Genomic DNA, 16,329 nt, shown 5'->3' with positions numbered 1-16,329 from the left:
TTAAAAAAGAAAAATCAACAGGGCAATAGTACTCTTCTGTGTGGAACATAATCAGAAAATTTCTTCCTACCAAATACTGATATAAATTCTATTCCATTTGACCAGAAGTTTGAGACATCATACACTGCTTAGATTTACAATTAAAACCCTATTAGCACACACCAAATTTCCTTATTATAGCTAAGAATCTTTCAAAGGGAACATATCACCTTCAGTTGCAAAGTGATCTCTATTACCAGAGCTTAATCTCTATTACCAGTATGCTGAATGGATATAAAACATTTACTCTGTATTTCTTCATGTTCTTTATCAGGGACTACTTCTCTGTTTTGAAATCAGAAGTCTGTTGTCTTTCTTCCCTCTTTATAACCTGCCTTGTTTCTCCCTCTACTATCCACCTCCCTCCCACACCATTCCTTGAGCTTACCATTTGTCTACCCCTCCTATTTCTCTTCCTCTATGCATTAATGTACACAAATTCCCACTTCCCTCCCCAAACTGACCTCACCATTTTTACATCATTCACCTTTTGAAGAACGGAGAAGTTGTGGAGAGGATGGTATGCAACTTTCTATTTTTCCCTTTCTCCTGAGCAGTAGTCTCACTAAAGAGACCTCTATCAGTAAGACAGACCTATGCTATTAGAGAAGAATGGTGTAAATTTTAATACTTAAATTTAAAGAAAATTAAAAACATTTCCATCTTCTCCATTGAATTAAACACATGAAGTAACTCAAAACCAAAGTTCACAGCTAACAACATATTTTCTTACATTTTATTATATTTTATGAAAATGATTACCAATTAGCAGGTGAAGAGGTATGTAACTTGTGTATCAGATCCACTCAAATATCTTAGAGGAAGAAGCCACATAAAATATATCTAGCACTGAGCTTGTGATATGAAAAATTCCCAATAAATGGTTGGTAAATACATAAATCAGTGAACTCAAGAGTTGGTGAATCACTCTGGTTGAAGTGTGGAAGATGAATTTGGAGACCGGGCCAGCTGGAACTGGTAAGAGCAGGTAGATTTTTTAAGGATATTGAGGAAGTAAGTGAGGAGGACCTAAAGAGGTAGCAGAGATGGAGAACAGGGACTAGACATATTTTAAAGACAAAGAGGAGGTAAAATCTTTAGGATTCGCTGCCTGGGTTTGGAGCTAACATCCAGAAGATGAAAAAGACAAGTAATCCAGATGTGAAATGTTGTTCGGGGTCCACGAGCAAAAAAAATCAAGAAAGAATTCTTGAGACATCTTTAGTGCAAAAAAGGTGGTTTATTAAAGCATGGGGACAGAACCTATGGGCAGAAAGAGCTGCATCGGGGTCAAGAGGAGTGGCTGATTATATACGTTTAAGTTGGGAGGGGGTTAGGGATAATGTAAGTCTCTAAGGAATTTGGAATTGAGGTTTCCAGGACCTTGAGGGGTCGTTTACTACTGTCTAGTAAACCTTAGTCATGAGACCCTTCAGATGTATATCAGTGGGCCATATGTTTGGAGGATGATTGCTCACATATATCTTGGGGGTGGGGAGGGTAGAGACAAAGGAAGTTTCCAAAGGCTTTCTATACGTTAAAGAAGATGTATAGGATCCTAGGACTGGGGCTAATGTCCAGCTAAAATTACCTTTTGCCTTTAGCAAAGCAGTAACACTCAGGCGGTTGAGTACCTGGAGGAAGGTCACCCTGCCTGTCGCAAGTAAGTACAATGGGCTGTAAGTTGTCAAGTTTAATCTTCTGTATTTCTTTTGCCTTTGTTCTCTGCATCAATCCTGGGTGCCAGCTGGTTTTCACCTGAAACTCTGAATATTTCAAAAAATTCCATGAATGTCCAGCAAACATGGATGTTTATGAGTTTATAAGACTTAGAGACTACAAGGACTGACCATTATGAAATGATCTCTCCCCCAAATGATCTCCCCCATGGTGACTTCCTGTGTCTCTCTACTTCTTGGTCCTATTAAATTAATTAAACAGAGGGGCCAGTAGGCATAAGCAAACTAAAACCCAAGCCTGTAATTAAACCCTAAGGACAACCAATCACAAACAGCCAGCTAGCCGATCCCAAATAATGCATCTCATTAAGCCATAACCAATCAAATCATTTCTTTGCTTTTTTTCCTCCTCTTCTCTATGAAAGTGTCTCCCTGAGCTCACAGGGGAATGCTCCTAACCACTTTGGGTTTGGCACTGCCCTATTCCTGTGGACTTTGGCTCAAATATACACTTAAAAATTTTAATATTCCTCAGTTTATCTTTTAATGCTCCCATTTGATTGCCTGCACTTTACAGAAAAGATTTTTGTTTGTTAAATTTAAAGTGCCCTTCACTTTAGTTCTTTTACCATTTCGGACTCCTACACTGCTCATCTCTTGTAGCTGGCCCCAGTATTTTCACCTGACATCTTCTTTATCACAACCCACCTCTTCCCCCTCCTTCGTGGAATGCTAGGACACACACCAGGGAGATCAAGGAAGAGCTCAAGAGACTATTTCTCCTTCACTTGCAGAGGTTTTCGTGGGATCAGTTTATTCTCGTGTATTTTCAATGAAAGATAAACCATTTCCAAGCCTCCTTTTCTTTTTCTTTTCTGTTGTTTTTCTTCTTCACTATCACTGACCTAGATTCCATACACCAGGTGTGTTCACCTGGAACTCAGACTAAATGAAGAATGTTTACTCCCTGCTCCTGTTCTACCTCGGGTCACAATCTGGAGAATTCCTCTACAGAAAGAAAGGTTGGAAAACATATTTCTAATTCTTAGGAGGAGGTAATTAAATAATTTCCTTTTATGATACTGTCTTTGTTCTCCTCTTGAAAGGAAAGAGCGGCCCCTTTATCACTTTAAACAGGGCAAACTAGTACTTCTAACCCTCCTCCCAAAGTTAATTAACATGTAAATACTTGTCAGTAAAAGGTAACACTTCAGCAATTAGCATATAAATGGGCCAGGGACAATATTCTGCCATAAAGGAGACAGCTTGGAAGATTTTGCCAAATGTATTTGGAAAGGAAAAAAAATAAAATAAAATAAAGCCTTCATCATTTCCATGCAAACAGTTATGAAATAGAATGTCAGCGGGAGCCTGGGGTAAAGGGAGAACTACCCTTTGGTAGGATACTTGGATAAAACGAGGTGACGTTTGCATACACAACTCGGTTTTATGTACGTGTTTACTCAAGAAGCCATGACGGAAAGTGACTAATTGTTTATGTCCAGAAAACACATCATGTTTGTTTGATTTTAATGAATATCATCAGCTAAGGAAACAGAAGGCCATAGGTGGGGAAAGAATTTAAGGGCTAATTTTTCCATATTGGGTGTAATGATGAGTACACTCACAAAATTGCCCTTACAGGGATTGCTTCCACTCAGCCCTGAATTTGTGTTTCAAATGAGGTAATTGTGCACCTAATGATCCGTTTGCACAAGCAATTACCTGATTGGCACATGCCAGGTGAGCTTTGAGAAATAATGGGACAAACACACTCTGGCTTGGCACCCATAGCACCCAAGTTTGCAAAAATAAAATAATAGTTATATTACATTTGTGACATTCTTATTAGAAATGTGTCTCCATGTGTGGATGGGATGTTCAAGCTAATAAAAGAGAAGTCACTAGTCCAAGAGGAAAATAAATTCTCTCATCACTCTGACAAAAAGATACCAGTCGCTTTATATTATTAAAGCTCCAACGTTTCCCAGTTTATTGGGGAAAACCTAGGATTTCTCTGGTCACACTGACAAAGATACCAGTTACTTTATATTATTAAAGCTCCAACGTATCCTAGTTTATGGGGGAAAACCTAGGATTTGTCATCAGAAAACTTGGATTGAAATTTCTATGTCAATTCCAGATATATAAATTTAGGCAAGTCACTTACAAAACACGAAATCACAGTTCCTCAAAATGGAGATACTAGTCTTGTTCATGTGGAAACTGAATTCGATCATTATTATTCATTGTGTCTAGTATTACTAGTACTAAAATGAAGTAAATCATGCTGATATTAAAGAAATCGTGCAGGTGCTCGTGCCCGGTCAAGGTGAACCCTGGCAGGATTATCTCACCTGCTGGTGTTGGTCTATTCAGTATCTTATCCCTACCTCCACTTGGTGGGGCTGACAACCTGGATCCCACCTCTCTCACCACCAGGTAACGGGTGACCCAACTCAGTTGAAGTTATTCTGGACAGAATTGCCCTTGAAGCCCGTTTCCCTGACGTTTTCTAAATCTAACAAATTCCCTTCTAGGCTAGGCCAAGTTCCAATGGTTGGGTCAAAAATAGATTTGTCTTCCAAATTTGAGGAGGGGGTATATTCTCAAAGCACTTAGCCTAGATAGTGTGATTACCATAGGACAGAGGAAAGGATCAGCACATTAGCCTCCACCTACTCAGAAGCTGGCCTTTTTCTCCCTATGCTCTAGAAAGTCACTGCCCAGGAGAACTCTCTGTGATGATAGAAATGTTCCATAATTCTCGCTGTCCAACATGGTAGCCACTAGCTACATATAACTATTCAACACTTAAGTATAGCTAGTGAGAACTCAGAAAGTAAATTTTTTAAAATTTTATATTAATTAATTTAACTGAAGTTTCAAGAGACACATGAAACTAATGGTATATTAGAGGCCGCTCTGTTAGGCAGGGAAAAAAAAAACAAACATTTTATCAAGTAATAACTGGGCACCATAGACTATGAACGTCATTTACTGTCCGCAGTTGTTTGCTCTTACCCTTTACAAAGAGTCAGTGCCAATCCTCCCTTTCCAGGGCAGTCTTTGAAACTTTTTAAGCCATTTCTTCTTCTCGTCCTTGTCCCCCAAATAAGCTAAGAAACAGCACAGTTTCTTAACTACACTGAAGTCTGTAGTTAAGGTACTCTTTATTAAAATCCAACCTAAAAGCAAGATGAAACCAAAGAAGCAAACAAGGAAATAGGCAGAACTTTTTAGTTCTTTTCATATCTACAGTCTGAATGTTGGTTGGGCATTAGTTATGAGGGGAATCCTCTAACTGAGATGGACTATCAAGGAATCAGAGTCTGTGACCTAAGCAAGTATCTAAAATCTTATAACCTAGAAATTATTCCTAACGTGATTGAGCTTTGAAGACATAAACATAGTTTATTACTAAAACATAGTAATAATAATATAGGAACTACAACAGTTAATCATTTATTATGTCTCAGGCACTCACCTAAGAATTTTGCATACTTTGTGTAATTTATTGTTCATGACAGCCTTATGAGATGCTTGTTCTTATTTTCCCCATCTGACCAACTGCAGAACTGAGACTACAAAAGGCCACATAATTTGTCCAAGGTCATAGCAAGAACATGTGGCAGAGTTGAAGTTCAAAGCCAGATCAGTGAGACTCCAGAGCCTGCCTCCATAACCACTTCGTGCTGTGGTTTTGTACCACTTCAAGGTAAGGATATTCTAGGAAAATGATGGAATTTCTTAGGTTTCACAGAAGAGCGAAAGTTTTCATGCTAGACAACCATCCTGCCGGTGGATTAGTATCAGTGAGTCTGCGAATAGGTGAACTGCTTCCTGGGCAATTTAAGGGGACAAATGAGTATCGGGACTGACCTTCCTCTAAGGCAAACAGTGGTAACACTTCTTCCTAAAGGGCTGGAATGGAATGAGCCACTTGCATCTAGTTTTATGGGAAAGTTAATTCTCTGAAACAAACAGTTCGGGAAAAGCTCATTGACAGGAACACAGTCAGGCCTTCACCAGTTTGGGGTGAGGCCCCACATCCCATCATGCTCCCTGTCAGCCTCCTGATTTTTCCCTTCTAGGAGGCTTGCAATGCTGCTTAGATCAGTCTGGGCTTTTGCAAATGATTTATAGTACCATTTGGGATTGCCATTCTTGCTGAAGTGTAAATAAAGTGGCGAGGCTGTCTCAGAATTGAAAAATGGTGATCTAGTCCCAAATAAAAATATTCATAATTCTGGTTTCCAGAAAGCAGGGATGTGAAATGGAGGTCATGGGTGGGAGGTGGGGGAGTAGAAGGTGGCACTTTCCTTTGATGACACAAAAAGCTTCAGCATGTGTGTGTACGCACGCATGTGTGCACATTTGCACACATGCACACACCTTTACTTAAGTCCTGTCAGTCTTCACCGTGCTACCCTGTTCCCCCCCCTTCCTATAAAACTTGTGACCAAGTGATCCTCGGATATATTCTCCCCTAAATCTGGTCATACTCTCGCTACTAAAACATTAAGAATTTTTGCGGCCATTTACAAAAATGCTAATGAACCCTTCTGTAGATTTGGGAGAAAAAGTTAAATGTAACTAAAAATACGAACTTTCCTGAATTGATAATTCTACATACCAGGGCATGATCAGATCCAATTACGTTGAGCTCTATTCAGTAATCACTGTGTAATGGGATAGACTCACAGAGTAATAGGATTTGTTTAAGGCAAGGATAGAGGAGCTTAATCCACATTAGATATCTTAAATGCATTAAGAGTGAAAAAGACTGATTGATACCAAACCTTTGGGAGGAAATGGAGAAAATGACAGTATTTTTAAGGGTTAGATGTGTGGTGTCTCTGAAGGGTCTTGGGGGACATTTACAAACTTTGTTGCCTAACAATTTTCATCAGTAACATCTCTGAAAATAGAATTTAAAAGAGAAAGGGCTCAATATAAAGACACCCATCCTTAAACTTTTTTTTTTTTTAATAAGATCACTGACCCTGGCTGATCAAAGTTTGGTTTGGAAAAGCCAGGACACGATCTCAGAAGGTCACGATGGCCCCGAACACATTGTTCGGCTTCTCAGATAGAGAACTTTTAAAAGGAACTGCGAATGCCTTGTCACGCTTGAACTAGATATTAGTTGGCTAAGCTGAGAATCAAATATGGGAAATTAGTTGCCATTAAAAGATCGCTTCAGGCAGTTCATTTCTCATCAGCCAAGCTGTGCGGGCCTCCTGCTGTGGACAGTGAACATTAGCTTACTAAATACTTCAGCTCATCAGACACTGCATGACTCATGGATGGGCCTGAATTTGGGCGATGGGGGAGGGGAAGAGGAAAAAACAGATACGAAAACATAACTAGTGGCATCTGTTTGGGTAGCTATGAATGCTCTATGCGGTTAGAAAAAAAAAACAATAAAAATTATTACTCATTGACACGTACAGATATTCACAATTTATGGTTAAGAGAGAAATAAACTGATTATGAAACCAGTTTTATATGATTTTATTTTTGGTTAAAAAGTGGGTGTGTTTGTGTGTGTGTGTTTAACCTGGAAGAATAAATAGCAAAGTCTTCCTAGAGATGAGTTTTTGCAATTCCTTTTATTCATCTGTATTTTTAATAATTTTACAATTCAATTATTATAATTTTATAATAAACGCCTATTACTTATGAAATAAATAATAGACATTAAGCAAAAGATTGCACCTATTTCTTTTTCTCCCTCATTTTGAAATGTTTTATTTCCTTCGTAGGAACATTCATTCTGAGGGCCTTCCAAATACATGCAGGGGAAAATTCCAGAGTGAGTATAAATGAACTGTGAAGAGAAACTAACATGCATCTTGGGGCCTCTCCTCTTCTAGCACCTCTAGAATTGTACTACATAGAACAGCCCGAAGACTGGGCATCCAGAGTCACCTGACATTCTCACTGGCCTTTCTCCATCCCGAAAGTTTGCAAAGACTCTCCTTAGTCCTCCTCCAAGAAGCAAAGTGTATACTCCAAAATAGTGCAACTTACATACCTAGAAGTTGCATTATGTGTGGGGGAAAAAAGAATGGGCTTTGGAATCAGAAGCTTTGGATTTGAATCATGTTACTGATGAAAATTGCTAGGTGACAAAGTTTGTAAATGTCCCCCAAGACCCTCCATATATCCATAGGATAATAGCTGTGTGACCCTGACCAAGCCACTTAATAATCTCTGAGTTTCAGATTCTTTACCTGTAAAAAGAAATAGTAAAACCTATGTTACACAACTGCCTTGACAATTAAGTTAGATAATGTATGTAGAGCCCCAAAGAGAGGTAATCCCTGAGTTTTGGTTACTCTTACTTTCATGCTTTTTCATGCAGTGAAGCTGCAGTGAAGACCAGGGATGGGAAAAGGGGTCACAGTGCTAGAGTTTACAACAATGGAGGGTATAGAAAATGTACGCAACTGCCAGACATAGCAAAGTAGAGGTGTCTGTGAGTGTCTCTTTAAGAGGGCAGTTTGGAGCTGATGGATTGCCCACGCATTGCAGAATCCATTCTGCAGGATGCTAAAACCCCTGTGCACTGTGAAGGAGCCTTCCTAGAAGTACAAACCTCCCTTGATAGGAGACAGAGGACCCAGCTTTGCTCCCTGACCCATTAGCTATAGGATCATAATAAATATTCCCAGGATTCCAAATCCATTCTCTCCACACTAAGATGGGGATGTCATCTACTTCATCTTAAAAAGTTTCAAAAATTCTTTATAAAGCGGAAAATACAATCTACTTGTTTTTCAGTAAGATCCTAGTTTGCAAGTAAGCAACAGAAACCCAAATTAGAGAAGTGTAAACAAAGAGAGGAAATTCTCATAGAATCAAGTGCAGGAACAAAGCTGGGTTCCAGGAACTCCTAATAGCATGGCCCACTCATCTCAGTTTGCCTGGAACATTCCTGATTTTAGCTCTGGAAGTCCAATCAGTGCCTTGGGAAGCCCCTCAGTACAGACACACTGGGACAGCTGGTCACCATCCCTCCTTGGCGCGCTCCTCTGAGTGTCCACTTCATCCTGCTCCCTGGGCTGACCAGCTTTCTCCCTTTATACTCTGTCTGCGTGGTTAGAACCACAGTCGGTGGCAGGTCTCAATCTCTAATTTTGTTACCACAGGTGCCATTTCATTTCATATTGCTCGTAATGTAACTCGAGTTTACAACAACCCCATTTTAAAAAGTCTCATACTTTGCTCTCAGAAAATAATCAGAAGTATGTGCCCAGCATCTGTAATTTTATAACAAAAGCCTCCTTCCGGAGCCATCTATGCTGATGAGTTCAGTGCATTCCTGAGATTACTTATCTTCAGATGAAACCACTTAAACATACTCCATTCTCTTTGAGAAATCATGCAGGGAATGCAGGGAAGATCCTTGTTTTGAAGGAACTTTGATTAAAATCTGCCCAATGCTAAATTCTGTGAAATTAGCAGCCATGGCTATTTGGCGCGCCATGTTACCCCTATAGTGCTAAGACCCAGTTGGCCAAGCAGATGAACGAATGAGGTAAATGGTAATGAAAACATGAGAAAGCTCAGTGTTGAGATGTGTGCTATCTGCTCTGTGGGATAGAAACTCAGAGAAGGAGATACACTGAAATGTATTGGACTTGGCAAAGATTTGGAATAGTTGAGAATAGATATATAATGAGAGGTCCTTTATTGTCTTCCTCTTTCAGCTCCTGACCCAGGGGTAGATTACAAAGCCTAGGACTAGAAGACAAAGCACAAAGCCAGCTTGTGTGGATAAGGGGAATGGTTTTCCCCTACTGGAAGGTCACACAGCATTTTCCCCTCTTTGGAACCTCACGCTCTCCAAGGATGTAGATGCTGAACAATGGGAGAGAGTCAGACCTACAGCTGCCAGTTCCCCTCTTGATCATTCCTAAATTCCTTCCATTTGAATGGATCCTTTGTAAAAGCATGCAGATTATGTGAATGTTTCCCTGTCATATGATTAAGCATAATGGAAAGCATAAGTAGCCTAGACCTCCTTTTGGTTCATCTTGTCACCCTTCTTTCCATTTCTGCATAGCCTCATATGCTGTAGCTGCCCAGCTCTAGCTCATTCGTGTATGTAGATTTCTACTGATGCTTCCACTCTAGCAGTCAGCAATACGACTTAATGGACACATCACTGAAATACACTCAGACACCATCTGAACTGGAATAAGAATAAATTGCAGGCCAAGGGCTCAAGCCAGCCTGCCAGATTTCTGTGTGGAGGAGGCAGTCATGTTTTCCAGAGCCTCTCTCCAGCACTGCAGTGATTCTAAACCAGCCATTTGGAGTAAGCTCCGGAGAGCTGCTTCACTGCTTGTGTTTTCATAGTGGCAGCAGCCTAATCGCTTACACTGAACTATTTAACACGTGCCCATTTGTTCTGACTGCTCTTTTATTATGGATGACCAGCCCTGGTGTTGCGAGGTTCACTTGGTCCAGTATTGGCTTCATTTGGGTATGATCGTTTTGATCAGTGTTGTTTACTGAGCAGGCTGCTGCTAACCTTTGCCACCTCCCCCCGCCCACCCGCTGCATTCATTGCCTACCAGAAGTGGACCAGTTCAGTTTCCTGGTTCTGAGAACCAGAATTCAGCAAGATGGGGGCCAAATTATCCCAAACTCCGGATCACCTCTCTAAACACTTATCATATGTGCCCAGGAAAAAGATGCTTTCCTGTTTGTCTTGCTTTTTTTGGAGCTAAGAAGACAATTGCTTCCTTGCAAACATGGACAGATTAAATACACTACATTCTGTCCTTTTGCCATCTGCTTCTTGCTTATTTTATTTTAAGCTGCATGACTAAACTTTATTATCTGGCGGGTGAAGGTGGGCTATGCTGTTGCTGTGATCACCTCCTTGAGGCTGGGAATGAATGCAAAGTCGCAGGGCTGATCTGCAAGGGGCAAGTCAGAAATCAATTGGCCACTGTGCAATTATCGCTCGCTGTGTCAAATACCAAGACATTAGCATTCGAAGATTCCTCCTGGCAAGATTCACAGCAGGAGGGAGGGAGCGATGGAAGGGGGAGCAACAACAACAAAAACCTTGTTTTGTTTTATTCCTCTAAATATCCATGTCTGCATAAGATCTCTTTCTCTTTGTGCCCGCCTGGAAGGGCTGTGAGGAAGATTCTCTTTCCAATCTCTGTGCCTTTCAACTTTTCCTGAACCATGCATGGTTTCTAGTCTTCTCCACTATCTCTCTTTCTTGCCTTATTTTCCCTAAGATTTTAAAGCATCCTATCACAATACGCAAGCTCATACTCTATAGGAACTTCAGACTGGTCCTTGTCACTCCTGTTCATCCCACTTTCCCCCTCAGGGGCTCTCACTTTTCAGAGCTGCCCCTGGAATGTGGCAAGAAAGGCACTCCTCTCAGATGCAAAGTTTAAGGGGACACCAAAAAACTCCGTGACCAAGATAAATAATATTTCAATGCCAGATATTTTTAAAATTTGGTTTTGATTATTTTTTTCAATGTTGAGATCAATTGTAAGCAATAATATAAAGAAATGTCCCTACCACTGCCCTTTACCCAGCTTCCTCCAGTGGTTATCATAATGGAAATTATGATAGCTCTTGCAGAGCTATTGTACAAGATCCCAGCCAGGACATTGCCATTGATCCAGTCAAGATACAGAACATTTCCATCAGGACAAGGGTCCCTCATGTTGGCCCTTTATAGTCACCCTCACTTCTTTCCCATTCTTAGGGAAAAGAAGTGCAATTACTAGGCAATTACTCATCTCTTCTCCTTTGCAATCGTTTTGCCATTTTGAAAATGTTTTATCAATAGAATCGCACCTTTATGTAACTGTAGAGGCTGCTTTTGGACAACAGCCTTGAGCAATGGAAACTTGACCAAGGCGGAAAGTCCTACAGTGGCCCCAACCCCCTGGCTGAAGACAGGCCCAGCAGGTGACCCACCTCAAAATAGCCATAAGCCCTAACTGACCAATGGGCTACTTACAACCAGGCACAGTTACCAAAAGGGAGAAAATTCCACAGGTCCCCATACCCCCTCACGTTCCTCCTTTAAAATCAGCCCCCACCCACCGCTTCATGGCAGACAGTCCCGCCTCTGCTGTCCTGCCCACCGCTCCCTTGTGGTGGGTCCAATAAACTTCTACTCCTTTGTTCTGCCTCACATGAATCCTTTCACCACCTGCTTCCATCCAATAGTCACACCGCATTTGGGAGCCCCCATCCAATCGGAAGAGACACCACAATAACCTTTTAAGTTTTGTTTTGTTTCTTCTTTTTCACTGAGTGTAGTTCTCTGGAGATGCATCCAGGTTGTTGCGTACGTCAACATCAGGGCTGAGCAGTATTCTGTGGGATGGATGTGCCACAGGTTATCAAACCATTCACTCATTGAAGGACCCTTGGCTGGCTTCCCGTTGGGGCTATTATAAAGTAAACTCCCTTAAAACATTTATGTACAGGTTTTTGTGTGAACATAGTTTTCAAGTTGGAGGGATAAATGCCCAGGGATGCGATGACTAGGTCATATGCTAGTTGCATGTTTAGGTCTTTGAGAAACGGCCAAACTGCTTTCCAGAGGGGCTGTACCATAAAGATTCCCACCAGCAATGTATGAGTGATCCATTTTCTCCATGTTCACCAGCATTTGGCTTTCTCACTGTTTTTCGTTTTAGCCTTTCTGATAGGTGTGCAGTAATATGATAATTTGGGGTTTTGATTTGCATTTCCCTAATGGCTACTGATATTTAACACCCTTTCATTGCTTATTTGCCATCCATATATCCCCTCCGTATATCCTCTTCAGAAAAATGTCTTGTCGTGTCTTTTGCCCGTTTCCTAATCGGATTGGGTTCTTTTTTTTAACTGTTGAGTTTGAGAATTCTTGATATATTCTAGATACTAGTACTTTGTTGAGTGTGTGTTTTGCACCTATTTCCCCCCAGTCTGTAACTTATCTTTTTATTCTCTCCACAGGGTCTTAAAAGAGCAAAAGTTGTAAATTGTGATAAAGTACAATTTATCATTTTTTTCTCATTTTTGGATTGTACTTTTGGTGTCAAGTCTAAGAACTCTGTCTAACCCCAGACTCCAGAGATTTCTCCTGATTTTTTCTAAAAAGTTTTGTAGTTTTACATTTTATATTTAATTCCATTTTGAATTAATTTTTGCAATAGATATAAGACTTAAGTTGAGGTTCATTTATTTTTGCCTGGGATGTTTAATTGCTCTCATATTATTTATTGAAAAGGCTGTCCTTCCTCCCTTGAATTGTTCTTGCACCTTTGTCAAAAATCAGTTGAAGATATTTATGTGTGTCTATTTCTGGGTTCGTTACTCTGTTTCATTGACCTATTGTCTACGGTTCCATCAACGCTACACAGTCAAAATAAATTTTAAAATAATCCATGACAAACAAAATATCAAAATTGCAAATGACATAGGATCAGCAACAGGTGCTGCTGTAAGCCATGCCAGAGCCTGAGGCAAAAGGAAAAATCAGTAATAGTGATCCTCTGGTGACTTCCAATCATCAATATGAACAACTACCTGCTTGGACATTTGCTAATCAGTCAACACACCACAAACATTTGGCAATCGACAATTATTTGCCAACAGAGGATGGAAATTAATTTATTATTCAAGACATTCCCAAAACACATACAAAGAAGAATACCAATAAACAAAGGTAGAAATACAGAACATGTTTCCAAGCATCTGAATAATTTTTATTTAATATCTTTTAAATTTTCATCTAGATGTTTAGGACCATGTAGATGTAACCAACAAGAACATCTAAGACACAGAAAGTTTCATGGGATGGGAATATTTACCACAACTACAGATGTTCTGTGTAAGTTTATTATGCATGTTGTTTAAGAAATGGGACAAAATAGCAGCACAGATCTTTCCCATGAGGTAATTAAATAACAAATAATAGTGAATCTCTTTAATGATGAAGCATGGTGAGATTGAATTAGATATCAACCATTTTTGCAATTTTGAAAACATCTTTATATAACTATAAATAGGGGTGAAATTAAAAATATTTATCACCTATGGCATGAACATCAGCCAGTCATAATGGATGTTGGCCTTAAATGACAGATAAGCCTGTTCTGGGGTATATCAGCACAAAATCTGCCCTATCACAATGGTCGCATAATCCAGATATAATGCTAAGCAGAGCTTTTGTTTCCATATTATCCACATAAAAACTTCAGAGCTACTTGGTGAAATTTTTATCTCAATATTCATCAGTGTCATCTTATAATCTGTTAGCAAATATTTGTTGATTGCCATGTTCAAGATGCTCACATATATGTATGTAATTTATTGATAAGCTAAATCCTTTATTTCACTGACAGCCATTCTTGAATGACAGACAAATGTGAGGAAACCATTTGTTTTTTGCTCCAAAATTAGTATACTTTATTATCATAGTAACAATTATTTTTATATAATTTGGGTACTAGAGGTGTTAATTCCTTATGCTCATATGCATCTCAATGGACAAATGTTTTAGGCAAACTCAGTGAATTCTCTCAATAATTCTGAGTAGTATCAGCATTCCCTTTTTACAGGTGGGAAAACTGATGACCTTGAAAGTGGCAAAGTCTAAACCAAAACCTATGTCCTCTGACTGTTGACCCTGTCCCCTTCATAATGTATGCAAGGAAACTCTTCACAAATGACAAAGCTTTATATGAATTATAGACATTTTTAATCCTGTTAAGAAAAAAAATATCCTTCTATATGAAAATGACTGAAGAAAGTGGCTCATCAACTATGTCTTTGGGTAGAGCCTCAATTCTAAAAGATCTGTCATCAGTTGATTGGTAGCTACTTTACTGTTCATTAATGTCCAAATCCTCTTTAGTCCCCAGGCAGAGCCATGTACTTCACCTTTCTCATGGTGGGTCTTTAAAATTTTTTTTCTAGAGTGGGTTACCTAAATCACGCAGTTCTGTTGATTTGTTAGTTTTGTAAAACAACCAATATCTTGCTCAGATAGGCCATTTTATTAGTCCAATATCATTAAGATCCTCTCATGCTACATGTGAGACCTTGGATGAACGTCATGACTTGCATTATAGTTATTTTTGAACCATGAGAACCAGACACATAATGGGTGCTATGGAAAGGCTTTGCCCTTCAGTAGCTGAACATCTTATTTTCTATAGTACTGTCAAGGCTGCACAATTTATTTTATTTAAAAAAATGTTCCAGGGGCGCCTGGGTGGCTCAGTCAGTTAAGCATCTGACTTTGGCTCAGATCATGATCTCAGGGTTCTGGGATGGAGCCCAGTATCGGGCTCCCTGCTCAGTGGGGAGTCTGCTTCTCTCTATCCCTCTGACCCTCCCCCTACTAGTGCGTGTGGTCTCTCAAACAAGTAAGTAAAATCCTTTAAAAAAAAATGTTCCAGGACTCCTATGTTGATTAATTAGAAAACTTCCCCACAACCTTCCTTCTCTGAGTCTCCACCACCTCCAATATTGCACTTCCTTCTGTTGTTCTACTGTTATGGTCCCCAGTGCCTGCCTGCTCCACAAAACGACAGGAGCAGGTCAACAGGTATCACTGTGAAAAAAAAAAAAGAAAACAGAAAAACAGAAAGCTTACTATTTCTCAATGTTTATTGAAGTGACAACCTAATAATACACTTTTTGGGGCTGGGCGGGGGGAGAATTTTGTGTCAGCCCAGGAAACTTGCCAAATGATTCAATTACATTGGAAATATTAATTAAGTTGAGTGGACATCTGTCAACCTTACTCAGTTCAATGCAATCCTAATTTTATATCAATTCCAATTTTATGAATCCATCTTTGGTATAAGACTACAGTCTTGCCAGTATTCTCATAAGTGTACCACATTACCAGGATATACTCCTTTCAATCCTATGCAATTATGCTGAATCTAGATAATAGAGACTGGACTACTTTAGTGATTTATGGGCAGGGGTTGTTTTAGGAGGGACAAAATATTCCTGTAAAATAAGCGACAGTAACCATTTGCATAAATGAGCTAAAAGGTAAAACATGTAGAAAAGAGTAAAAAAGAGAAGTCACAGAACTGACATTCAAAGCAAAGGGTAGAGAAGAGAGAGCCAAGGAAGTAAATGCATATAGTATATTTTAAAAAGAATGTTAAAAATGATGCATGATCAACAGATGGTCAAACAATTTTTTGGAAGGATATGGAAAGAAATAACAGCCTTTGAATTCACCCTGGAGAAAGTTATTGGTGATTCTAGGGAGAACACTTGTGTTTGTTGGTGAGAAGACCTGAGGCATTGCAGGTAATATTGGAGGAGAGAGAGGCAGCTGGTGGAGCTCTAACAAGTAATCAGTTATCTGCATTTGAAGGTGTCCATGAAGAGGAAAGTTCCCAGGGGAAAATGGTAGGACACAAACCATTCGATCATCATATGCTTCCAGGGATGAGGCCAATGTCCCTTCCTCCTCTGAGCTCCTGTAGTTTATCCATCTGTGACCCTCATTTGGCACTTAGGACCTGCTGGCTTGTATTGTTCTTTATTTCTTTAGGAGCTGGTCTATTTCCAAAACAGCCTGTGAGCTCTTTAA

Source organism: Halichoerus grypus, chromosome 5 (genome assembly GCF_964656455.1).
Source record: "Halichoerus grypus chromosome 5, mHalGry1.hap1.1, whole genome shotgun sequence".
NCBI classification, from domain to species: Eukaryota; Metazoa; Chordata; class Mammalia; order Carnivora; family Phocidae; genus Halichoerus; species Halichoerus grypus.
The sequence above is the reverse complement of the archived record's forward strand: the minus strand, read 5'-3'. Positions refer to the sequence as shown.